Source organism: Anomaloglossus baeobatrachus, chromosome 12 (genome assembly GCF_048569485.1).
Source record: "Anomaloglossus baeobatrachus isolate aAnoBae1 chromosome 12, aAnoBae1.hap1, whole genome shotgun sequence".
Lineage (NCBI taxonomy): Eukaryota > Metazoa > Chordata > Amphibia > Anura > Aromobatidae > Anomaloglossus > Anomaloglossus baeobatrachus.
The window spans coordinates 44,810,255-44,835,970 of NC_134364.1; the positions used below are offsets into that span (position 1 = coordinate 44,810,255).

General features: G+C 45.5%; 1 long non-coding RNA gene across 2 annotated transcripts in view; it reads left to right on the forward strand.

Annotated features, from left to right (window-relative positions):
* The first annotated feature begins 2,777 nt into the window (after positions 1-2,777).
* Positions 2,778-25,716, forward strand: part of LOC142258003 (uncharacterized) — a 370,341-nt gene continuing 347,402 nt past the window's right edge. For both annotated transcript variants that reach the window (XR_012727692.1, XR_012727691.1), the window contains exons 1-2: positions 2,778-2,816; positions 10,812-10,915. This is a non-coding gene — a long non-coding RNA (uncharacterized LOC142258003). The remainder of the gene's footprint in view (positions 2,817-10,811; positions 10,916-25,716) is intronic.

Here is a 25,716-nt window from a genome sequence, read left to right on the forward strand (position 1 = left end):
CAACAGTGACAGCGGGTACCCTCAGTGACAGCTCAGCTGATCGCGATACTCACCTCAGTTGCTGCGTGGAGCTGACAGGAGCGGCGGTGTCTTCTGCAGCTCCGGTCACCTTCATGCAGCAGAGCTGGATGCGACGCTGGACCATCCTGGATTACGCCGGACATGGAGGGCTTTTTGGGGCTTATTAAATTGTTGAACCAGGGAATTTGTTAGTGTTTTTTATTTCTAATAAAGGATTTTTTCGGGTGTGTGTGTTTTTTAACTGTAACTTACAGATTAATCATGGAAGGTATCTCATAGACGCCTGACATGATTAATCTAGGACTTATTGGCAGCTATGGGCTGCCAATAACTCCTTATTACCCCGATTTGCCAACGCACCAGGGCAAATCGTGAAGAGCCGGGTACAGTCCCAGAACTGTCGCATCTAATGTATGCGGCAATTCTGGGCGGCTGCTGACTGATATTGTTAGGCTGGGGGGCTCCCCATAACGTGGAGCTCCCAATCCTGAGAATACCAGCCTTCAGCCGTATGGCTTTATCTGGCTGGTATTGAAATTGGGGGGGACCGCACGCCGGTTTTTTTAATTATTTATTTCACTGCACGGTATAGACACGCCCACCGGCTGCTGTGATTGGGTGCAGTGAGACACCTGTCACTCAGCGTGGGGGCGTGTCTCACTGCAACCAATCATAGGCGCCTGTGGGCGGGTAAAGCAGGGAATACGAGATTGTTTAATGAGCGGCCGGCTTTTTCAAAATAGTAAAAGCCGCCGCAGCAGTGTGAATGCCGTGCAGCGCCGCGTCGGGGATCGGGGAACGGTGAGTATGAGAGAGGAGGGGAAAATGACCGACAGACTGTGAGAGAGGGACAGAGATAGTGACGGACCGACAGAGAGAGAATAGAGACCGAGAGGGAGAGACCGACTGACAGAGAATAGTGATTGACAGACATTGGGAGACATCACTCGTTTCCAGTGTTTTAGGAAACATGCGAGAAATGTATTTAGAAAATCGGATGTCACTAGGATGGTGTGAGTGCCGTCCCGTGACATCCGATTTTTTACACGCTCCCATAGACTTGCATTGGAGAGACTCGCAGTAGAAACTTGCAAAAAAGCAGCATGCTGCGATTTTTTTCTCGGTCCGATTTGGACTGAGAAAAAAAATCGCAAATGCGAGCTGAATCATTCACTAACATGTGTCCGATTCCAATGCGAGTTTTTCTCGCATTGCTCTACAGCGAGAAACTCGCAAGTGAGAAGCAGACCTAATTCCGCAGATATTTCCGCATGAATAATTGACATGCAGTTACGTGCGGCTGCGAGACATCCGCAGCATTTTCCGCAGCCGCACATACTGTAGCATTGATACAGTTCTCATCAAATCCCATAGGGTAACATGGGGAGTGTCTGTACTTGCTAGAACCTGCGGATTTATCTAGAAAATCTAGATAAATCCGCAGGTTTTCCACGGCAAAATCTGCGGGTACAGAGTCCCGTGGGCACATAGCCTAAAGGCCGCTTTACACACAACGATATCGCTAGTGATCTCGTTAGCGATGTGACACGCCCAGATCATTGCTACGATTTGCCGAGATCGCTCATAGGTCGTTTTGTAGCGGTCACACGTACCCATCCCACAAACGACGCTACATCCATCAGCGATATATTGCGTGACACCAATCAGAGCGGAGGAGGCATGGAGCATTGCTCGTAACGACACGCCCGCGTCGCTGATGACGGACGCACTAACAATGGGTTTGTCGTTGGCAGGGTGTCAAACGTAGCAATATGTCTGCTGCGTTCGAAACGACAAACAATCTTTTGAAAATGAACGACGTGTCAACGATCAACGATTTTCGCTATTTTTACGATCGTTTGGAGTCACTCATAGGTGTCACACGCAACGACGACGGAAATGCGTCACGAAAACCGACATATCGTCAGATAAATCGTAGCGTGTAACGGGGCCTTTAGTCTTATAAACTACAGATTGATAGCTAGCAGAACACACCTGAAGCATGGTTCGCTCACTTCCTTTCACCGCATGGTGTTTTTGGAAATCTGTAAGGCTGTGTGCGCACGTTTCGTAATTTCATGCGTTTACGCTGCACATTGCACTGCAACGTAAACGCATGCCTCCTGCGTCCCCAGCCAATCTATGAAGATTGTGCATAATCCATCCCCACGTTGCATTTGAGAGTACAGCGATTTGCATACTGAAATTTTGATTCAAATCGCTGCGCTCAAAAAAGTAACGTCACTTATTTTGTGCACTTTGGATGCTGCTCCCACTCTATCTATGGGAGAGGCAGCATCCAGAGCGCATGAATTCGGCATTTATTCTGCAGACACACTGCATCCATTACGCAGTGTTTCTGCAGTGATTTGAAGCGCATATGTACTGCAAAATCGCTGCAGATTTTTCAGCATGGACACTACGCAAGGTGCGCACATAGCCTAATGTTAAAAACACTCAAAAGCCTGAACACATGAACAGCAAGTATTTTTTACATATAAATGACTATGAAGAGTTGAATTTTTTTAATCCTTTTTCAGTGATTACTCCACTTAAAAAATACCGGAAAAAATGCAGTTTGATTTAATATATTCTTAGAACGCATGAGGCTGGGTACTTGCATTGCTACCATAATGCTGGCAAAATTTTGTCTACATGCCCCATAAAGCAGTGTATAGAAAAAGCAGATAATTTTCATTTCTGAGCTTTTATTCTCTTTTTCTCTAGAGTTTTGTGACGTTGTTTTATTTATATTTCAGGTTGCCTTAAGTTTATCACCAAGAGAAATTTGAGTAGTAAGTACAAGCCTCATCTATGCACACACCCTATGCCACTCTCAGTGTCAATACACAGTAAAGGGTGCTTTACACACTGCGACATCGCTAACGATATATTGTCGGGGTCACGGTGTTTGTGACGCACATCCGGCGTCGTTAGCGACATCGCAGCGTGTGACACCAAGGAGCGACGATCAACGATCGCAAAAATGTCAAAAATCGTTGACACGTCGCTCCTTTTCATAATATCGTTGGTGGTGCATGCCGCTGGTTGTTCGTCGCTCTTGCGGCATCACACATCACTATGTGTGACACCGCAGGAACGACGAACATCCGCTTATCTGTGTCCACCGGCAATGAGGAAGGAAGGATGGTGGGCGGCATGTTCCGGCCGCTCATCTCCGCCCCTCCTCTGCTATTGGGCAGCCGTTTTGTGACGTCGCTGTGACGTCGAACGCACCTCTCCCTTGAAGGAGGGATTGTTCGGCAGCAACAGCGAAGTCGCTGAACAGGTATGTGCGTGTGACGCTGCCGTAGCGATATTCGCTACGGCAGCGATCACCACATATCGCACGAACGATGGGGGCGGGTGCTATCGCTTGCGACATCGTTAGCAATCGCTAGCGATGTTGCAGCGTGTAAAGCACCCTTAGTCTGGAGTCACACTTGCGAGAGACTCGCGCGAGTCTCACATCGCATCACCCGGCATGGCCACACACTCTCCTGACAGGAGCGGGTCAGCTGCATGTACAGTCATGGCCAAAAGTTTTGAGAATGACACCAAAATTATTTTTTCACATGATCTGTTGCCCTCTGGTTTTTAATTGTGTTTGTCTCATGTTTACATCACATACAGAAATATAATTGCAATCATATTATGAGCACCAAAAGGTTATATTTACAGTTAGAATGAGTTAATGCAGCAAGTCAATATTTGCAGTGTTGACCCTTCTTCTTCAGGACCTCTGCAATTCTCCCTGGCATGCTCTCAATCACCTTCTGGAGCAAATCCTGACTGATAGCTGTCCATTCTTGCATAAGTAATGCTTGCATTTTGCCAGAGTTTGTTGGTTTTTGTTTGTCCACCCGTCTCTTGATGATTGCCCACAAGTTCTCAATGGGATTAAGATCTGGGGAGTTTCCAGGCCATGGACCCAAAATCTCTCTGTTTTGTTCCATGAGCCATTTAGTGATCACCTTTGCTTTATGGCAAGGTGCTCCATCATGCTGGAAAAGGCATTGTTGGGCACCAAACTGCTCTTGGACAGTTGGGAGAAGTTGCTCTTGGAGGACATTCTGGTACCATTCTTTATTCATGGCTGTGTTTTTAGGTAAGACTGTGAGTGGTGCGATTCCCTTGGCTGAGAAGCAACTCCACACATGAATGGTTTCAGGATGCTTAACAGTTGGCATGAGACAAGACTGGTGGTAGCGCTCACCTCTTCTTCTCCTAATAAGCTGTTTTCCAGATGTCCCAAACAATCGAAAAGGGGATTCATCTGAGAAAATGACTTTACCCCAGTCCTCAGCAGTCCACTCCCTGTACCTTTTGCAGAATATCAGTCGGTCCCTGATGTTTTTTCTGGGGAGAAGTGGCTTCTTTGCTGCCCTCCTTGAAACCAGGCCTTGCTCAAAGAGTCTCCGCCTCACAGTGCGTGCAGAAGCACTCACACCAGCCTGCTGCCATTGCTGAGTTAGCTCGGCACTGCTGGTAGTCCGATCCCGCAGCTGAAACAGTTTTAAGATACGGTCCTGGCGCTTGCTGGTCCTTCTTGGGCGCCCAGGAGCCTTTTTGGCAACAATGGAAGCTCTCTCCTTGAAGTTCTTGATGATGCGTTAGATTGTTGACTGAGGTGCAATCTTTGTAGCTGCGATACTCTTTCCTGTTAGGCCATTTTTGTGCAGAGCAATGATGGCTGCACGTGTTTCTTTAGAGATAACCATGGTTAACTGAAGAGAAACAATGATACCAAGCACCAGCCTCCTTTTAAAGTGTCCAGTGGTGTCATTCTTACTTAATCATGACTGATTGATCGCCAGCCCTGTCCTCATCAACACCCACACCTGTGTTAATGGAACAATCACTAAAACAATGTTAGCTGCTCCTTTTAAGGCAGGAATGTAATGCTGTTGAAATGTGTTTTGGGGGTTAAAGTTAATTTTCTTAGCCAATATTGACTTTGCAAGTAATTGCTGTTAAGCTGATCACTCTTTATGACATTCTGGAGTATATGCAAATTGCCATTAGAAAAAGTTAAGCAGTAGACTTTGTAAAATTTAATATTTGTAGCATTCTCAAAACTTTTGGCCATGACTGTATGTCTATGCAGCTGAGATGCTCCTGTCTGGAGAGCTGCAGGCCATGTCGTGTGATGTGATGCAAGACTTGCACGAGTCTCTCACAAGTGTGACTCCGGCCTTAAGGTCGGAGTCACAATTGCGAGTGACTGGCATCGACATCACTCGGCACGGCTGCAGACTCTCCAGATACGAGCATCTCAACTGCTTATAAATACATACAGCCAACCTGCTCCTGTCGGGAGAGTGTGCAGCAGTGCCGGGTGATGCCGATGCGAGACTCACGCGTCACTGGCAAGTGTGACTCCGGCCTAAAGGGGGCTTTACACGCTGCGATATCGGTACCGATGTCGCTAGCGAGCGTACCCGCCCCCGTCGGTTGTGCGACAAGGGCAAATCGCTGCCCATGGCACACAACATCGCTTACACCCGTCACACGCACTTATCTGCCCTGCAACGTTGCTCTGGCCGGCGATCCGCCTCCTTTCTAAGGGGGCGGGTCGTGCAGCGTCACAGCGACGTCACATGGCAGGCGGCCAATAGAAGCGGAGAGGCGGAGATGAGCGGGACGTAAACATCCCGTCCACCTCCTTCCTTCTGCATAGCCGGCCGGGACGCAGGTTGGAGATGTTCCTCGCTCCTGCGGCTTCACACACAGCGATGTGTGCTGCCACAGGAACGAGGAACAACATCATAACATCGGTCTTTCCCAATTCATGGAAATGACCGACGCTACACCAATGATACGATTACGACGCTTTTGTGCTCGTTAATCGGATCAAAAATGCTTTACACACTGCGATGTCGTAGTATGCAAAGTCCCCATTAGTGTAAATATAGCCAAAGGGGTAGAGCAGACTGTTTTGCTCTCTAGTTAATTTTGCCTTAGAAACATGTCAAAACACAGGAAAATATGTTTCCTAACATTTTGTCCATTAAAATCTATTTATCGCCGGTTTTGTATGGTTTCTTGTCAGTCCGTTAAAGGGGCATAATACTCTAACTATTTGGGAGTCAGAGATTTGTCCAGGGACCTTTACCTAGCTAGTGAGCGTACATGCCCCCGTCGTTTGTGCGTCACGGGCAAATCGCTGCCCAAGGCGCACAATATCGTTAGGAGCCATCACACGTACTTACTGCCTAGCGACGTCGCTGTGGCCGGCGAACCGCCTCCTTTCTAAAGGTGCGGTTCGTGCGGCGTCACTAAGCAGCCGGCCAATTGGAGCGGAGATGAGCGGCCGTAACATCCCGCCCACCTCCTTCCTTCCTCATTGCCGGCGGCCGCAGGTAAGCTGTAGTTCATCGTTCCCGAGGTGTCACACGTAGCGATGTGTGCTGCCTCGGGAACGACGAACAACCTGCGTCCTCAACAATCAACGATTTTTTGAAAATGAACGACGTGTCAACGATGGACGATATGGTGAGTATTTTCCATCGTTAACAGCCGCACGTTGGTGTTACACGCAACAACATCGCTAATGATGCCGGATGTGCGTCACGGAATCCGTGACCCCGGCGATATATCGTTAGATATGTCGCTGTGTGTAACGGGGCCTTTAGATGAATCAGTTCCTCTGTTTTTAAGAAAAGGTGGAATTCCTCAGTAAATATTCATAACACCTTTAAACAATGGAAGGGATCACCCAATAGGTATATTAACAGTCGGTTGATAAAAAAAAAAGGAAACAGAGCAAATAAACCTCCAATTAGAGGGGTTGTCCAGGTTTGGGGGTCACACTATGTGACTCCAGACTTGTGAATCCTCACAGTATGCACACTGTCAAGATCCTCCAGTGCCAACGCACAGAGCAGGCAGTTATGTGACTGCTACTATTCGATTTCCATACTTCTGGCCACATTCTGACTAGACGTTTCCCACCTCACTGAATTCATTTTCATTGAGCGACGCCATGCATGTCTAGTCGACACATAATCACATGTATGTAAATCGCAAACTTGCAGTTTTGTGACCTCCCACTCTCAGTGCCGGCACCAGAGAATCCTGACTGCGTGCAATGCATGCGCTGTGAGAATTCAGAAGTTTGCAGTCACATTCTCATGCTAGGTCCGTGGAGTACCAAGTAAAAGGAAATCCTGTGTCTAGGGACAAAGGAGATGGTGACCCTGACCAAACCTACCGCTGGCCCCTGGGGTCCTTCATCGCCCTTGATAGGTTCCACACCAATTGACTTCTATGGGGTTTGAGGAGTCAAGTTCAGCTGCCGAGCCGAACTTTTAACTATAGTTTAGCAGAACCGAGCGAACATCCAGTAGTCCGCTTGTGAAGCCCCCTACGGGTGGTGTCGGTGTCGGTGCATTACCTTCAGGGACTCCACGTAGCTGGATCTCCGTCACTGGTAGGAAATCTTCTTGTTTGATCGTGACGCCACTCTCAGTATTGCGGCCAGTAGGGGCCGCCACTGCAGGTTGAGGGTCGCCTGGGGCTGATGGTGTGTGCAGTTAGATGTAGTAGCCTCCTGAGAGTGAGGCAAGCCCCAGGGCCCGATGTAGGTTTGTAGTACCACAAGTCGCAGAATGACCACACAGGCAGGATGTCTTTCAGGGTTTTTACTCACATTAGATGGCAGGGTGAGTAACCCGGGCGTAGCTGAGATGAGCCAGGTAGGAACCAGGTATCCTTCAGGCTGACTTTATGAGGGTGACTACTGACTCGCCTTCCTTAGCCCTTGGTGGTTTGGGGTGACCCCGACTTTGAGTCCCTATGGGGGTCACCCAGGGAAGATGCTCCAAGCCTCTCTCCCCTTCTTGTTTGCCGTGTGCTTGTTCCCCGGACCAGGCCACTCCAGCCTCTTGCCTCCTATGACCTATGGGCCCTAACTGCGGTTACGTGGCTGCGGCTTTTGTGGTGATGTGGTGTGGGCTTTGAGAGCCCCACACCGGCAGGTTTAGCAGAAGAAAGCTGGATCTATCTTCGCTTCGGGATCTGCCGCCCGGTTGGGCCTGGTGCTCTCTAGCAGTCTCCTTACTTCCCACTCCGTGCACTCTCTAGCTGAAGCTGGCTTTCAGGCAGCACTCCTAGTTGACCGTTCTCCCCCGTCTGTAGCCACTGCGCGGGCGCTGTTAGACAGCAACAGCCCCACAGGTCTGCTCCTCACTGAGCCCTATGGAGTTCTGCTCTAACTGACTCACTGCTCCTCCTCTCCTGTTCTTGCCTACGCCACCTAGCAACCAGACTCTCCACCACACCCCTTGAGAGGAGATGGAGGCTCTACCCCCTCCACTATTCCAGTGAAGGTGAAGGCTTGCCCCCTCCTGGGATCCCCAGGGGTCCTCTCATGGGTACATGTGTGAGACCTGATCACTATGCGCCTGTGTTCCACACCCCTGTCAGCCTTCTGGATTACCTGTATTGTACTGTCCCCAGCATGGGTGCAGTACTCAGTGGTGCCTGACCAGGTCAGGGGCGCCACACGCTCATCCGCTCTTAGTAGTCAATAGTCATTTTTATGTGCTCCTAAAGGTATGTAACATAACATTCTATACAGTAAAGTCACAATCAGACATAGAGACGGTCAATATGATTTATCTTTATGAATATTTTGATAATGAATGGAATATATGACAACATCATAGTCTAAATTCCCTATCTTGATGTCTTTGGAGTGTGGGAGGAAACCAGAGAACCCGAAGGAAATCCACGCAAACACGGGGAGAACATACAAACTCCTTGCAGATGGTGTCTTAGGTGGGATTTGAACCCAGGACCCCAGTGCAGCAATACTGCAGTGCTAACCACTGAGCCACCGTGCTGCCCATATATGGAATATATGAGAACATCATAGTCTGGAGCTGCAGCCGATATCAGGATCTCTGCACATGATGGAATCAGTGTCTGCATGGAGCCGATGAGAATCTGTGGATCATGATGGAAATGACCTGTAACTTTTGCAGATTTCTGTAAAGAGAAGACGATAAGATATTACATCACATCAACAGATTCCTTAACTAAATACAAAGGAGATAAAGACTGGAAGAAAGCAAATTCCAATATCTACTTACATGAAGTGCAGGTTGTTCTGATACAATTCCTCAATGGTTTATAGACTTGGACCTTCTGTCTATAAAAAAAACAATTACTATTATATTAGATGTAATATGTCATGTCATGGTGCGGAGAGAGTAGAGGAAATGAGGGACAACGTACCATCATAGGAGCATAGGAAAGCCGAATGCTGAGGGAAAGATGTATAGCAGAGAATGGTAAATCCGGATGCTGAGGGAAAGATGTATAGCAGAGCATGGGTAAAGCTGGGTGATGAAAGAAACATGTATAGCAGAGAATGGGAAAGCTTGGTGCTGAGAGAAAGATATATAGCACAGCACGGGAAAGCTTGGTGCTGAGAGAAATATATATAGCAGAGCATGGGGAAAGCTGGGTGCTGAGATAAATATATATAGCAGCGCATGGGGAAAGCTGGGTGATGAAAGAAACATGTATAGCAGAGAATGGGAAAGCTGGGTGCTGAGAGAAAGATATATAGAGGATGGGGAAAGCTGGGTGCTGAGAGAAAGATATATAGAGCATGGGGAAAGCTGGGTGATGAAAGAAACATGTATAGCAGAGAATGGGAAAGCTGGGTGCTGAGAGAAAGATATATAGCAGAGTATGGGAAAGCTGTGTGATGAAAGAAAGATGTATAGCAGAGCATGGGAAAGTTGGGTGAGGAGAGAAAGCGCTTCTTTCACTCAGTAACCAGCTTTCCTATCTCATGCACATGACGACTACCCAACCGCATGGTTTGGGGGTGGAGGCACCAAAATGAATTCTTGCCTTTGTTGCTGGAAAGCCTAGATACACTTCTGCCTTCTCAGACATAAAGCAACTGACAGGACTGATGAATGGAATTCTTTTAGGCTTATTAAAGGGAATAGGTCAGCAGTTTTTTACTATGTAATCTGAGGGCAGCCTGATGTAGGGGCTAAGACACTGATGTCAGCAATGTGTCACTTATTAGGCTACATGCTGCTGTTTCAGTACAATGACTGTTTTATCAGCAGGAGATTATCACTGCCGGACTAGCTGTCTGCATGCCTCCTGGTCCAACCACACTCCCAGCACTGATTAGCAGCTTTCTGTCAATATACAATGTGTACAGGAAGGTGCTAATCATGTGCGTTTGCAGGGTTAGCTTTCTGAGCTCTGCTACATCTACAAATTCTGATCAAGTCACCAGTGCTGCATCCAGTAAACTAAGTGATACATCGTTGGATTCAGGGTCTCTTTCTCTACACCATGTCGCTCTCCGATGAGGTAGCAAAAACCTGATGACAGATTCCCTTTAAAAAGGGATTTACATTAGAACTTTGGTCCAAATGATGTCAACTTCATGTATAGCATATTTACACGCACACCAATAGTTGCACCTTTCTTCAGTTTCCAGAACTCCTTGGCGTTCATTAATATCCATCTGCTTTTGTCCCATTTGTTTAATTCTCCATTTCATACGTATTTTTCGACATCACCCATGCCATACATTCTGAATATCATCTACTTTCTCTGGTAGAAATCTTGCTATTTACTTTGTTTTGTGCAGAACACCGGATCCTTTTCAGGGCCTGAATTCATGCCGCACACAATATCCGCACTATAGTCATTGAGGCAACCACATCGTGTGCAGCCATTGAATGTAGTAAGTGCCAAGGCCAAACCTGTCTAACGCTAAAGTGATGTCAGATCTGTCTGTTCCTTTGTAGATCAGAAAATAATGGCGGAGATAAGTGCCTAGATTCCGTAACACAATGGTGCCACACTGTCAGACGAGACTGGCAAAAGTGAAGTCACTGCCTCAAGAGATGAAGTAAGAAAAAAACTCTTTTATCAGAATCTTTAGATACTATTGCTGCGCGCTGATGTTCACAGAGATATACAGTTGAAGTAGTCATCATGGAAAACATCAATATGATTAACTCATTTTGTTCTCACTATTAACATAGATTAGAGCTAATGGTAAGTTAACCCCTGCAAAACTGGGCTATTTTACATTTTTTAGCTCCCCTTCTTCCAAGAGCCATAACTTTTTTTATTTTTCCATCCACATACAGTGCTGGCCAAAAGTATTGGCACCCCTGCAATTCTGTCAGATAATACTCAGTTTCTTCTTGAAAATGATTGCAATCACAAACTCTTTGGTATTATTATCTTCATTTATTTTGCTTGCAATGAAAAAAAACACAAAAGAAAATGAAACAAAAATCAAATCATTGATCATTTCACACAAAACTCCAAAAATGGGCCAGACAAAAGTATTGGCACCCTTAGCCAAATACTTGGTTGCACAACCTTTAGCCAAAATAACTGCGAACAACCGCTTCCGGTAACCATCAGTGAGTTTCTTATGCGGGTGTCACACGGGACGATCTATCGTGTGATCGCACGAGCGATCGTACCCGCCCCCGTCGTTTGTGCGTCACGGGCAATTAGTCGTTAACCCCCTGTCACACGCACTTACCTCCCGAACGACCTCGCTGTGGGCGGTGAACATCCTCTTCCTGAAGGGGGAGGGACTTCGGCGTCACAGCGACGTCACACAGCGGCCGGCCAATAGCAGAGGAGCGGCGGAGATGAGCGGGACGTAAACATCCCGCCCACCTCCTTCCTTTCTCATAGCCGGCGGGGCGCAGGTAAGCTGCTGTTCATCGTTCCCGGGGTGTCACACGGTGCGATGTGTGCTGCCTCGGGAACAATGAACAACCGGCGCACAGAAGAAGAAACGACTTTTTGAAAATGAGCGATGTGTCAATGAGCAACGATAGGGTGAGTATTTTTGCTCGTTCACCGTCGCTCGTAGCTGTCACACGCTACGATATGTCAAACGATGCCGGATGTGCGTCACTTACGACGTGACCCTGCCGACATATCGCCCGATATATCGTACCATGTGACGCCTGCATAACAATGCTCTGATGGAATTTTAGACCATTCTTCTTTGGCAAACTGCTCCAGGTCCCTGAGATTTGAAGGGTGCCTTCTCCAAACTGCCATTTTGAGATTTCTCCACAGGTGTTCTATGGGGTTCAGGTCTGGACTCATTGCTGGCCACTTGAGTAGTCTCCAGTACTTTCTATCAAACCATTTTCTAGTGCTTTTTGAAGTGTGTTTTGGGTCATTGTCCTGCTGGAAGACCCATGACCTCTGAGGGAGACGCAGCTTTCTCACACGGGGCCCTACATTATGCTGCAAAATTTGTTGGTAGTCTTCAGACTTCATAATGCCATGCACACGGTCAAGCAGTCCAGTGCCAGAGCCAGAAAAGCAACCCCAAAACATCAGGGAACCTCTGCCATGTTTGACTGTAGGGACCGTGTTCTTTTCTTTGAATGCCTCTTTTTTTTTTCCTGTAAACTCTATGTTGATGGCTTTTCCCAAAAAGCTCTACTTTTGTCTCATCTGACCAGAGAACATTCTTCCAAAACGTTTTAGGCTTTCTCAGGTAAGTTTTGGCAAACTCCAGCCTGGCTTTTTTATGTCTCGGGGTAAGAAGTGGTGTCTTCCTGGGTATCCTACCATACAGTCTTTTTTCATTCAGACGCCGACGGATAGTACGGGTTGACACTGTTGTACCCTTAGACTGCAGGGCCGCTTGAACTTGTTTGGATGTTAGTCGAGGTTCTTTATCCACCATCCGCACAATCTTGCGTTGAAATCTCTTGTCAATTTTTCTTTTCCTTCCACATCTAGGGAGGTTAGCCACAGTGCCATGGGCTTTAAACTGCTTGATGACACTGCGCACCGTAGACACAGGAACTTTCAGGTCTTTGGAGATGGACTTGTAGCCTTGAGATTGCTCATGCTTCCTCACAATTTGGATTCTCAAGTCCTCAGACAGTTCTTTAGTCTTCTTTCTTTTCTCCATGCTCAATGTGGTACACACAAGGACACAGGACAGAGGTTGAGTCAGCTTTAATCCATGTCAACTGGCTGCAAGTGTGATTTAGTTATTGCCAGCACCTGTTAGGTGCCACAGGTAAGTTACAGGTGCTGTTATTACACAAATTAGAGAAGCATCACATGATTTTTCAAACAGTGCCAATACTTTTGTCCACCCCCTTAAATGTTTGGTGTGGAATTATATCCAATTTGGCTTTATGACAAATTTATTATTTTTTTTTCATTGAAGGCAAAATAAATGAAGATAATAATACCAAAGAATGTGTGATTGCAATCATTTTCAAGAAGAAACTGAGTATTATCTGACATAATTGCAGGGGTGCCAATACTTTTGGCCAGCACTGTAACTGTAGATAATTAGGGGTTTGGGTTTTTTTGTTTTTTTTTTTTACTGGGGCAAGTTGTACTTTTGAATGACCATACATTCATTTTATCATGTAGTGCACTGGAAAGCGGAGAAAAAAAGGAAAGTCTTGCAGAAAAATTAGGCAATTTCACAATTTTTTTTTTTTTTTTATCTACCATGTTCACTATATGGTAAAACTGATCTGGTAATATTATTCCCCAGGTCAGTACGATTACGCAGATACCAACCATATAAAGCTTTTTTTTAATTTTTATTAAATAAGGCTATGTGCACACTGGGTGTTTTTGCACTCCTCAAAAACGCTGCGTTTTTGGCCGTAAAAAAAGGCACAAAAACGCACCCGCGGCAAAAACGCAGCGGTAAAAACGCGTTTCGGTGCGTTTTGGTTGCCTTTTGCTGCGTTTTTGATCACTGCATTTTTCTGCGCTTTTCGAATGCATTGCATGGGTGAAAAACGCAGTAAAATGCAGGAAATAATTGACTTGTCCATTTTTTTTTTTTTAGCTCAAAAACTCAGATAAAAAAAAAGTTGTGTGCGGACAGCAAAAATGAAAAGTCATAGACTTTGCTGGGAAAGCAAAGTCATGCAGTTTTGAGTGATAAAAAAATGGAAATTTGTAAAAAAAAAAAAATAAAAAAAAAAAAATTGCTTGAGTAACCATTTTTTGAGACCCGTAACATTTTCAATTTTCGTGATATGGAGGGCTTGTTTAGTGCTCTCTGAGCTGATGTTTTTACTGATAACATTTTGGAGCAGATACGAGGTTTTGATCATCTCTTATTGCATTTAATTGCAATGTTGTGGCTGCCCAAAAAAAACAAAATTGGCATTTTGATTTTTATTTCTCATTACGCCAATTACCGATCAGACAATGTTAATTAATATTTCGATTGGACGTTTACGAATTCAGTGATTCCTAATATCTGTATTTTTTTAATTGCTTTTTTTTAATGGGGCAAAAGGAGGGGGTGATTTTAAAAATATTAAAAAATATAAAAGTTCAAAACATTTTTTCACGCTTTCCTGTATTTGTTTGTTCCCTATGAGAATTTGGAACTTGCTATCATCTGTTTTTTTTGTTGTTTTTTTTTGTACTATACATGATCAGCACTGCTATGTATAGTATAAATCATGGTGCGAGTAATTTAGCCAACATCTGCTGGGAAAGATGCAGGCTCGGCATGTGAGCCTGTATCAGAATCTAGGAGCCGACATATGACGTAACTATATGTCATATCTTGTGAAGGGGTTAAGGTCAATTTACACTTAAGAATTTTGAGGCACATTCAATAGCCTATTAATACAGACCGTAACAGATTGTTCCGTGCATGTAGGCTGCCATTTTTCTCAGCAGCACAAGTCCTATTTACACAGGGTAATTTGCTGCCGAGAATGATGATCTTTTGTGCAAACGAAAAAAACACTATGCTCGGCGATTAAGCGTTTTGCTTGTTTGTGAAGTAATCGTCAGCCTGTTTTGACTGCAATTCTATCTTGAATGAAACCTAAGGGTCCCGTCACACGCAGCGACGCAACAACGATCCCACCGGCGATACGACCTGGCAAGGATCGTTGGTGCGTCGCTACATGGTCGCTGGTGAGCTGTCAATCAGGCAGATCTCACCAGCCATGAGCCACCAGCGACTCGTGTAATCATGCTGCACTTGGTAACCAGGGTAAATATCAGGTAACTAAGCAAAGCGCTTTGCTTGATTACCCGATATTTACCCTGGTTATCAGCGTACACCGCTTACAGGCGGCCAGCGCTGTCTCCCTGTTTACGTAGCTAGGGTACACATCGGGTTACTAAGCAAAGCGCTTTGCTTGGTTACCTGATATTTACCCTGGTTACCAGCATACGCTGCTTACACGAGTCGGTGCTCGTTGGTCTCCCGCAGTCAAACACGCCGATGCGTGCTGCACAGCGGGAGACCAACGAGCAAAAAAGGTCCTGATCGTTTTGTAATGATCAGCGACCTCGCAGCAGGGGCCCGCTCGCTGCTACATGTCACACACAGCGACGTCGCTGGCGAGGTCGCTGATACGTCACAAAACCTGTGATGTTTCACTGATCTCTGATCTCGCTAGCAATATCGCTATGTGTGACGGGGGCTTTAGAAGCCACATGGAAATTATCCTGAAAGTGTATTGTGTTTGTGTCATTGCACTCTATAAGTGCCCCAATGCACTTCTAATTTGCATGTTGTTTCAAAATTTGATTTCTCAGCGCTGGCATATAGGACCTATAGAGCCATAACATTAGTTTAATTAGTGAAATTGTCCTCACAGGTTCCCTTTAAGGTCTATGCTCATTCATAGACTGAGTGAATACCTGTCCAGCTCTGCCCCTGTCTATGTTGAGGCCTGGTGGCACAAAGCGAGGTGAGTTACTAGAGTAGGGACCATACTGATTAGCTACCTTCCGTCTTTCCTCAACTTTTACCATTATGGTATTTTAAAATGTTTTGGGAATAAAGATGTAATTTTTTTTAGTATCTAGGACTGCTGGAATGAAACCTTGTTAGGCTATGTTCACATGTCCAGTGATCATCCGTTAGAATCCAGCAGAAATCAAAGAAAGTTTTGCACACACAACTTTTTTGTCTGATTTTAAAAAACTGATTTCAGCGTGATCCGGTTTTTTTTTCACATTGAAGTCTATGGAAAGCAGATCCATTAAATAGCCATTCATTTTCTTCCATTAGAAACTGATCCAGTAAGCAAAAAAACGGATTCTTTTCAAATGAAAGAAAAATAGCTGGCTAATTAATGGATCCGTTTTCCATAAACTTCAGTGATAAAAAAAAACTACATCCACCTGAAATCAGTTTTTTAAAAACGGACAAAAATGTTGTGTCTGCAAAACTTTTTTGCTAACGGATTGCTACTGGACCCTAACGGATGATTACTGGACATGTGAAATTAACATTACTTCTACTAGTGGTGAGTATTTATCAAAAGTAGTCTGCTGGTACAGCTGAGGCACGCACTGGAAAAACAGGGGAGGACAAATCCGGTGACAGTGACACATAATCAAACATTACATATGCTACTTACATCTGAGTCCTCTAAAGGCCTTATTTCTGAACTATACAAAAGATTACAACCTGGCCATCTGGAGACATACCCACTGTCTGTTAAAAGTAAATGGGAACGGGACGTTGGTCCCCTGATGGAAGACCAGTGGTCCGACATTCTAGAACAGGTCCCTAAGCTGGCGGTCTCTGAGTGCCAAAGGCTTTCTCAAATATATCTCATCCACAGAGTATATAAAACTCCAATTGCATCATTTGTCCCCTGATGAACTAGGGAAACGCGCGTCGGGACCGAGGACGGCACAACCGCTAGTAACACTATACAGGTCAGTTTCAGCTGCGCTCCACTTTTTACCACTATCGTTATATACAGTGATCGGATTAAGGTAGTAATCCCCAGATGCATTGTGCGGCCGCAGGCTCTGGGTAATGCACTTACAGAGAACTGGTTAGAAGGGAGAGAGTTATTATATATTAAGGAAAAAGTAACAGAAAATTAGTGGAGGCTTACTATAAGCCATAAACAGTTTATGCAGCAATTAAAACCTACTAATGCGATATAGGAGCCAGTCCAGTGTGATCACGAACTGGACCCAGTTGTATACATATGTGTAGTTTGTATATGGAATTTTATGATTGGAATAATTGAAATAAAAGAATATATTTAGGTTATGCACCTTCCCAAGTGTTCTTTCTGTGGTGTTTGTGTGTATATAAAACTCCAAGCCTATTATTCAGGATGGGACTTAGACCAAATGCACAATGTGTTAGGTGTGGACAGGATGATGCCCATTTGATGCATGTTATGTGGGAGTATGGACACATTGGTGATTTCTGGAAACAAACCCTGGGACTCATAGACCAAATATATCATCTCACAATACAGCCGTCACCTCGTTTATGTTTGTTGAGTCTGTGGGAGGGAGTAGTAGACCCGGACTCCCCAACAGCCCTGGGAATAGCACGTATCCTGTATCAAGCAAGGAAGATACTGGCATACCATTGGTTAGATCCTCTACCACCAACATTACCAGAGTTTAAAAATAAATGAAATAACGTCATTAGATTGGAAAGGGGAGTTTATTTAAAAAGAAAAACACTGAGAAAGTTTTACAAACTCTGGCAGCCATGGATGGAGTCGCCGGGTCTCCCCTCTGGGGCACTAGTGCAGGGTGCAATGCTGGACCAGTTACTGTTGAGCTTGCAGTGAATGGGACGTTTGGGGAGTAAAAGTTAAAACTAGTGTTTTACGTAGCAGAGTGGACTTTGAGCGGCGCTGTGGGAGGGTCCGGAAGGGTGTGATTGATGATTAAACGGGGAGAGAGAGGCAAGCGGGTATGGAAATATGATGTGGAGTGACACGGCTAATGGAGGAGACTTTTCTATTAGACTGAGGTGTTATTGCATAATTTAAACTTTTGTTTATCTGTGGAGCCATGTTGTTTGTAGGCTCAATTTATATAACTGATCTAAGAATCCTTTTTCCTTTTTTTTTTTTTTTTTTTTATATACAGAGGAAGAACCTGATTTATAGACAACATATGTTTTTTCAATGTACGCTTTTATTAGTCATATAAGATGCAATATATTTTCTCTGTATTGATTCTTAGTTGTTTAATAAAAAAGATCTAATTTAAAAAAAAAAGTAGTCTGCTGGGGATCTGGTAAGGGTTTCGAGCACCCAATGACCATTGATGTCTATGAGTAGTAAAGACTAGCCCATCTTGTTGAATCCCACAGACTCCACAGGCTTTTAGTAGTCCAAGCATCAACAAGTCAGAGCTGTTTTTTGATTGAGTGGACCTAAACAATATCAATATATTTTTTTTTCTAAACAATATCAGGTAGGTTTAAAGTTATGCCTCATTGATGTAATATAGATAGATGTCAACCGAAGGCTCATCCATGGACTAAAGGCTGCTTTACACGCTGCAATATCGCTAGCGAGCATACCCGCCCCCGTCGTTTGTGCGTCACGGGCAAATCGCTGCCTGTGGCGCACAATATCGTTAATACCCGTCACACAGATTTACCTTCCAAGTGACGTCGCTGTGGCCGGCGAACAGCCTCTTTTCTAAGGGGGCGGTTCGTGCGGATTCACAGCGACGTCACACGGCAGCGTCCAATTGAAGTGGAGGGGCAGAGAGCAGCCGCAGGAAAGTTACGCCCACCTCGTTGCCTGAGGACGCAGTTAAGCTGTTGTTCGTCGTTCCCGGGGTGTCACACGTAGCGATGTGTGCTGCCTCAGGAACGATGAACAACCTACGTCCACAACGACCAACGAGATTTTGAAAATGAACGACGTATCAGCGATTAGGTGAGTATTTTTGATCATTAACACTCGCTCCTAGTTGTTACACGCAACAACGTCGCTACCAACGCCGGATGTGCGTCACGAATTCCGTGACCTCAACTACATATCGTTAGCGATATCGTTGTGTGTAAATGGGCCTTTAGTCATGGCTAAAAGTGTTGGCACCCTTGAAATTTTTTCAGAAAAGTAAAGATTTCTCCCAGAAAATTATTGAAGTTACACATGTTTTGTTATACACATGTTTATTTAATTTCTGTGTTTTGGAACAACACAAAAAAAACTGAAAACAGAGAAATTGGACATAATTTCACCAAAAAAATACAAAAATGGTTCGGACAAATTATCACCTTTCCAGAATTGTGGGTAATCAACTTTGTATCAAGCATGTAATGATTGTTCACACTCACCTGTGGCAAGTAACAGACGTGGGCAATATGAAAATCACACCTGAAACCAGATAAAAAGGGGAGAAGTTGACTCAATCTTTGCATTGTGTGTCTGTGTATGCCACACTAAGCATGGATAACAGAAAGAGTAGAAGAGAACTGTCTAAGGACTCGACAACCAAAATTGCTGAAAAATTTAAACAATCTTAAGGTCACAAGTCCATCTCCAAAGATCTTGATGTTCCTTTGTCCGGTGCACAACCTAATCAGGAAGTATACAACTCATTTCACTGTATTTAATCTGCTTGCACGTGGATGACAGAGAAAAATTGATGAAGGGTTACAACACAGAATTTCCGGATTGAGGTTAATCAGTCCCAATCAAGTTCCAAAGAAATTCAAGCTGTGCTGCAGGCTCATGGTGCATCAGTGTCAGCGCCAACTATTCATCCACATTTGAATAAAATTAAACACTATTGGAGGAGACCCAGGAGGATCCCACTGCTGACACAGAGACATGGAATAGCACATGGGCACATAACTACAGGATGGGGACAAGGATGGGGCACATTATTACAGAATGAGGACCAGGATGGGGACATTACTAGAAGATGACCACATGGGAAAATTACCTCAATATGTTGGCCAAAATTACTATATGGTGCTAATTTCAAAACAATATTACCGTACTTTCAAAAGGGGCTAAAATGTAAAAAAAAAAAAATCGAAATAAACCATGGAAATTTATTTTTACCATTAAAAGTGCTTTTTTATATATCAACTAAAATAAACAAAAAAGTGCTTGTTGGTGTGTCGCCCCTGCAGCAGGCTAACTGCCCGGATCTGGGGTTGCAGTGGCTTGAGGGTCCCCGGACCCAGGGCTCAGCGGCCACTCGAATGAAAAAGGGAGTGTGACGCCCTGGCCTATCAGGTCGTCACAGGGTATTTTGCAATCTGCCCTTCTGCATGATATCCACCTCCTCCTTGGTTACGGGTCCCTGACCTTTGGTGTTGCTAAGAACAAGCTAATCAAAACCCTAGGAACACCCTGCACCACACCCACCAGACACACCAGTGGACAGCCTGATTGGAATAGGGTTGGCCACTTGGGGGGTTGGTTAAGGGGAGGTCAGGAGTGTCAGGAGACAGAGAGTTTAACGATGCCATAGAATTGTTAGGTATCGGTGTTTTCATTTATTATTTTCCACAGTTTGTTATTTTCCATATAGAAATGTTAGTAAATAAGTGCCTGATTAGCCAGTTTAATGAACAGAGTGAAAATAACCAGATTTGCTAGAAAATTGCTAAATGTGTACCCCGGTACATGGACTCCGATAAGTTTTTATATGTAGTAAAAATGGACCACGATCACAGGACTGGCGTGACCAACACAAACTCGTGTATGGTATATAGTTGCACCTCCTGTGCCCACCAGAGTCGTCTAAAACAACGCCCGAGACCTTCACCTGGTCACGGACCCACTATAGGTATGCAGCGAGTCAGGTTGTTTAAGTGGCGGGTTAACGGGATCGGGGACATTGGGACTTGACTGTCGTGGGTAGAGGCTGCAACAGAGCAGGTTGAATCTCCGCTACTATTGAAACCGGTAGCATCCCATCGTTGAGGAGTTGAATTCTTTAAAAGTTTAGTAACGTTTAAGAAAGGTGCCTCCCCTGCGTGAGATGAAAATGCAAATAAAAGTGTTAACCCCTTTTTCTTACTTTTCTACAGTTTTCAAAAAAAACTAAATAAATAATAAACCTCTGGTGTCCTGTAGCTTGGGGACGAGCTACGGTTAACCAAGGGAGAATGTGACACCCTGGCCTTTCAGGTCGTCACAAGGTATTGTGCAATTTGCCTTTCTGCATGATATCCACCTCCTCCTTGGTTACGGGTCCCTGACCTTAGGTGTTGCTAAGAACAAGCTAATCAAAACCCTGCACCCCACCCACCAGACACACCAGTGGACAGCCTGAAGGGAATAGGGTTGGCCACTTGGGGGGTTGGTTAAGGGGAGGTCAGGAATGTCAGGAGACAGAGAGTGTAGTGTTGGAGGTGAAAGTGAGAGGAGGTCAGGAGCTGGGCTCCTCAGTTACTAGGTGGCAGACGTTGGTCTGGGCCTGGTAGGAGCTGGACCCCGGTCGCAGGGGATAGTGACAAGGGGCACAGACTGTCAAGGAGGACAGCCGGCGGCCTTGTGCCATCATCGGGCAGGGGCCAGGGCACGACGGGGTACATGGACCCTAGGCCGGGAAGTAGCTTCAGGCGTCAAGGTAATTCACCCGACGAGGATGGAGCCTTCGAGATCCGTTCTCCACCCGCTCCAAAATCGGGGTACTAGCGCAACGAGGGGGATAGGAATTTCCCACTGCATAGTCCAGAAAATCCCAAGCGTGAACCCTGAGAGCAAGCTCACTCCGTTAGCCATACGGGTGAGTGGGACCCGTTTAGTTTTAAGCTAAAAGGGACCAACTACAGAAAAGAGGTGCCAAGGTCAAGGTCACAGGCTAACAAGCAACACCAACGGGCACGGGATCCAGGCGTGCTCCCTCCCTGCTGCAGTGGCATCAAGAACTTTGGTTTACCACGGTTGTCAGCGTTATTGGACTGAGTGAGTACGCAATTAACCCTTACCGGCCTGCCGGCACCTCCCCGCCACCATTACCGAGTCCTGGGGCATCCCCCCTACCCGTGGAGGGGTTAAACACCTGGCTGCTCACACCATCGCCACCGGGTACTCCCAGCTGCAGCAGTGGTACTTCACCCTTTCCACACACCACGGGTGGCATCATGAACTTTCCACACCATCCCCTGTACATAACCCCCCTTTGTTTGGGGAGCCGCACGACCCCCCGGGTCCGGACACCCCTCGAGCCACCGCGGATCCGGATCCGAGCAACCCGTCTGCTTCGGGGGCGGCACAGGAGTATTTACAGGGGATGAGTCAGTGAAGCCATCTGTGAGTCGCGGTCATGGGGAGTACCGCCACTGCCGTAGGGAGTATCCAGGGTGGATGGAGTGGGGCAGCCAGGTGTTAATCCCTCCACAGGTAGGGAAGGCCCCGGGACTCTGCAGGGTCGGTGGATGGTGGTGTGCAGGCTTGCTGAGCAGGCAGGATGCAGAGAGCGGGGCAGTGTACTCACTCAGGTTGTTGTGATGTTAGATACAGCCAATGAAGCAGACTCACACACTGTAGTAAACCAAAGTCTCTGGGTACCACTGCAACTGCGGGGAGCCCGTCCAGATGTCAGCTCCCACCGGTATCACTTAATAGTCCGCAGCCTGTTTCCGTGCACAAATTTAGTTGTTCTTGCGATCCCTTGGCCTGAAGCTGTAAGGGTCCCGCTCCCTATGTGTAGTGGAGCTATGCTCTCGATGGCTGCCACTTGGGATCTCAGTGGGTCACATAAGCTGGAAAACCCTATCCCCCTCGTTGTGCTGATGCCTTCGATCTCTGAGCTCTTGGGGAAGTTCTTAAGAGACTCTTCCTCCCAGGGGAATTATCAGGACGTTGAACCGTTTCCTGATCTAGGGTCCTGTATCCCGCCGTGCTAGGTACCAGTCCGGTTACTGGACTTTCCGATGACGACCATCCTCCAAGACTGTCAGTAACCTCCTTTCCAATACCCTGTGACCGGGTCTCCGACTCCTCTGGTCCTGGACCACCGTCTGCGACCCAACCTAGGTCACTCCTGGGAGATACAACCTCCAGCTCCTCACTCTTTAGGAGCTAATACTCAACTCCAACTCTAAATTGAAACTCACTTCCTTCCCTCCCACCAGTCTGCCTGACCCCTAGGTGGGTGGCCCTTTTTCCAGCTAGACCAACCCACTGGTGTGTCTGACAGGTCATTATGTGAGGTGTGGTTGGGATTTGTGGTGCTGATGGGGGTAATACAGGTTTTCAAGAACCTGGAACCATGGGGGGGGTAGGTCCTGCATCATAGAAAGAGAGGATGCAGTCCCCTGTGACACCCTGATATAGTCAGGGGCGTCACATTATTGCCACATCGGTAAAAATTCAAGCTATAAAACCGTATCATAACCCATACAATGAATGCCATTTAACAAAATAAAAAAGTGACAAATTAAAAAAAAATGATCCTAAGGTGTATAGACAAAATGTATATGGTATTACTAAAAATGTCACTTTGTCCTGCAAAGATTGTGGCCCCCCCAAATTATTTTTTTTTTATGTGCGGCCCATATACCCAGCCGAGTTTGAGACACCTGACCTAGACTGAGGTTGGAATCCCCCAACCCACCGGGGTCTAAAGGTTTTTCTGACTGCCAATTTTCCCTAGACACCAAGGGACAGATGCTAATAAAGTGCCCCAGTCGTGGCACAATGGGTCCACACCTGCCAGCATGACAACGTTTTGGGGGTTGTTTTGCTACTTCTGGCACTGGGTGCCTTGACTGTATGCAAGGCATCATGAAATCTGAAGATTACCAAAGGATTTTGGGTCAAAGTTGCTGTTAGAAAACTGGGTTTGCATCCTAAGTCATGGGTCTTCAAGCAGGACAATAATGCCAAACATACTTCAAGAAGCCCACAGAAATGTATGGAAACAAATCGCTGGAGAGTTCTGAAGTGCCTGCAATGAGTCTGGATCTAAATCCCATTGACACCTGTGGAGAGATCTTAAAATTGCTGTTGGGAGAAGACACCTTCAAACATGAGAGACCTTGAGACGTTCGCAAAAGAAGAGTCCAAAATTCTGGTGAGGAGTGTAAGAAGCTTGTTGATGGTTATACACTGTGTGCAGAATTATTAGGCAAATGAGTATTTTGATCACATGATAATTTTTATACATGTTGTCCTACTCCAAGCTGTATAGGCTTGAGAGACAAATACCAATTAAGTAAATCAGGTGATATGCATCTCTGTAATGAGGAGGGGTGTGCTGTAATGACATCAACACCCTATATAAGGTGTGCTTAATTATTAGGCAACTTCCTTTCCTTTAGCAGAAGGGGTCAGAAGAGAGATTTGACTCTGAAAAGTCCAAAATTGAGAGATGTCTTGCAGAGGGATGCAGCAGTCTTGAAATTGACAAACTTTTGAAGCGTGATCACCGAACAATCAAGCATTTCATGGCAAATTGTAAACAGGGTCGCAAGAAGCGTGTTGGGCAAAAAAGGCGCAAAATAACTGCCCATGAATTGAAAAAAATCAAGCGTGAAGTTGCCAAGATGCAATTTGCCACCAGTTTGGCCATATTTCAGAGCTGCAACGTTACTGGAGTATCAAAAAGCACAAGGTGTGCCATACTCGGGGACATGGCCAAGGTAAGGAAGGCTGAAAAACGACCACCTTTGAACAAGAAACCTAAGATAAAATGTCAAGACTGGGCCAAGAAATACCTTAAGACTGATTTTTTCAAAGGTTTTATGTACTGATGAAATGAGAGTGACTCTTGATGGGCCAGATGGATGGGCCAGAGGCTGGATCAGTAAAGGGCAGAAAGCTCCACTCCGACTCAGATACCAGCAAGGTGGAGGTGGGGCACTAGTATGGGCTGGTATCATCAAAGATGAACTTGTGGGACCTTTTCAGCTTGAGGATGGAGTGAAGCTCATCTCCCAGACCTACTGCCAGTTTCTGGAAGACAACTTCTTCAAGCAGTGGTACAGGAAGAAGTCGGTATCGTTCAAGAAAAACATGATTTTCATGCAGGACAATGCTTCGTCACATGCATCCAACTACTCCAGTAAAGGTCTAAAAGATGAAAAAATAATGACATGGCCCCCTTGTTCACCTGATCTGAACCCCATAGAGAACCTGTGGTCCCTCATAAAATGTGAGATCTACAGGGAGGGAAAACAGTACACCTCTCGGAACACTGTCTGGAGGCTGTGGAGGCTGCTGCACGCAATGTTGATCGTAAACAGATCAAGCAACTGACAGAATCTATGGATGGTCGGCTGTTGAGTGTCATCATAAAGAAAGGTGGCTATATTGGTCGCTAATTTTTTGGGGTTTTGTTTTTACCCAAGAGGGGAGGAAATTTGAAGGAGATTTTACTCCAGAGAGAGATAAAGTGGATTTTTCTAATGGGAACGAGGTTTCCCTCTGGCCTCAACATGAGAAATGATGTTTTATATGCTTATTAATGTTTAATGTTTGTTGTATTCAATACTGAATTGTTGTTTCCTTTTGTGTTTTTTTTGTTTGTTATGTGTATTAGAATTCTTTCCTGACATGTTTGCCCCTATAGGGTTAATAGAGTTTTTTGCTGCACTTCCCTTGTTTTGTGATTTCATGTCCGGCTCCTAGCCCCTTTTTAATGAGTCCTTGCTTTCAGATGGGTTAGAGACAGATTAAGAACAACACGTTCGAAATGCGTCCTCCTGTGGGCTATGGTCGACCCTGTAATGGACTTTTTTAATATGAATGAAAAATAAAAAATTAGTATATTTTTAAGAAAATTCTCTTTGGACTGGATTGCTGGAATTTTTTCTGGATTAATTGTTTCGCAAGGCACTGTATACTTTGGAATAATATTCCTACCATTATTGCCAGTGAAGGTTATCTACTCACTGAAATTGTAGAACATGGAAGCTTAGAGATCACTGTGACAAGTCTACTATTTACATGCATGATA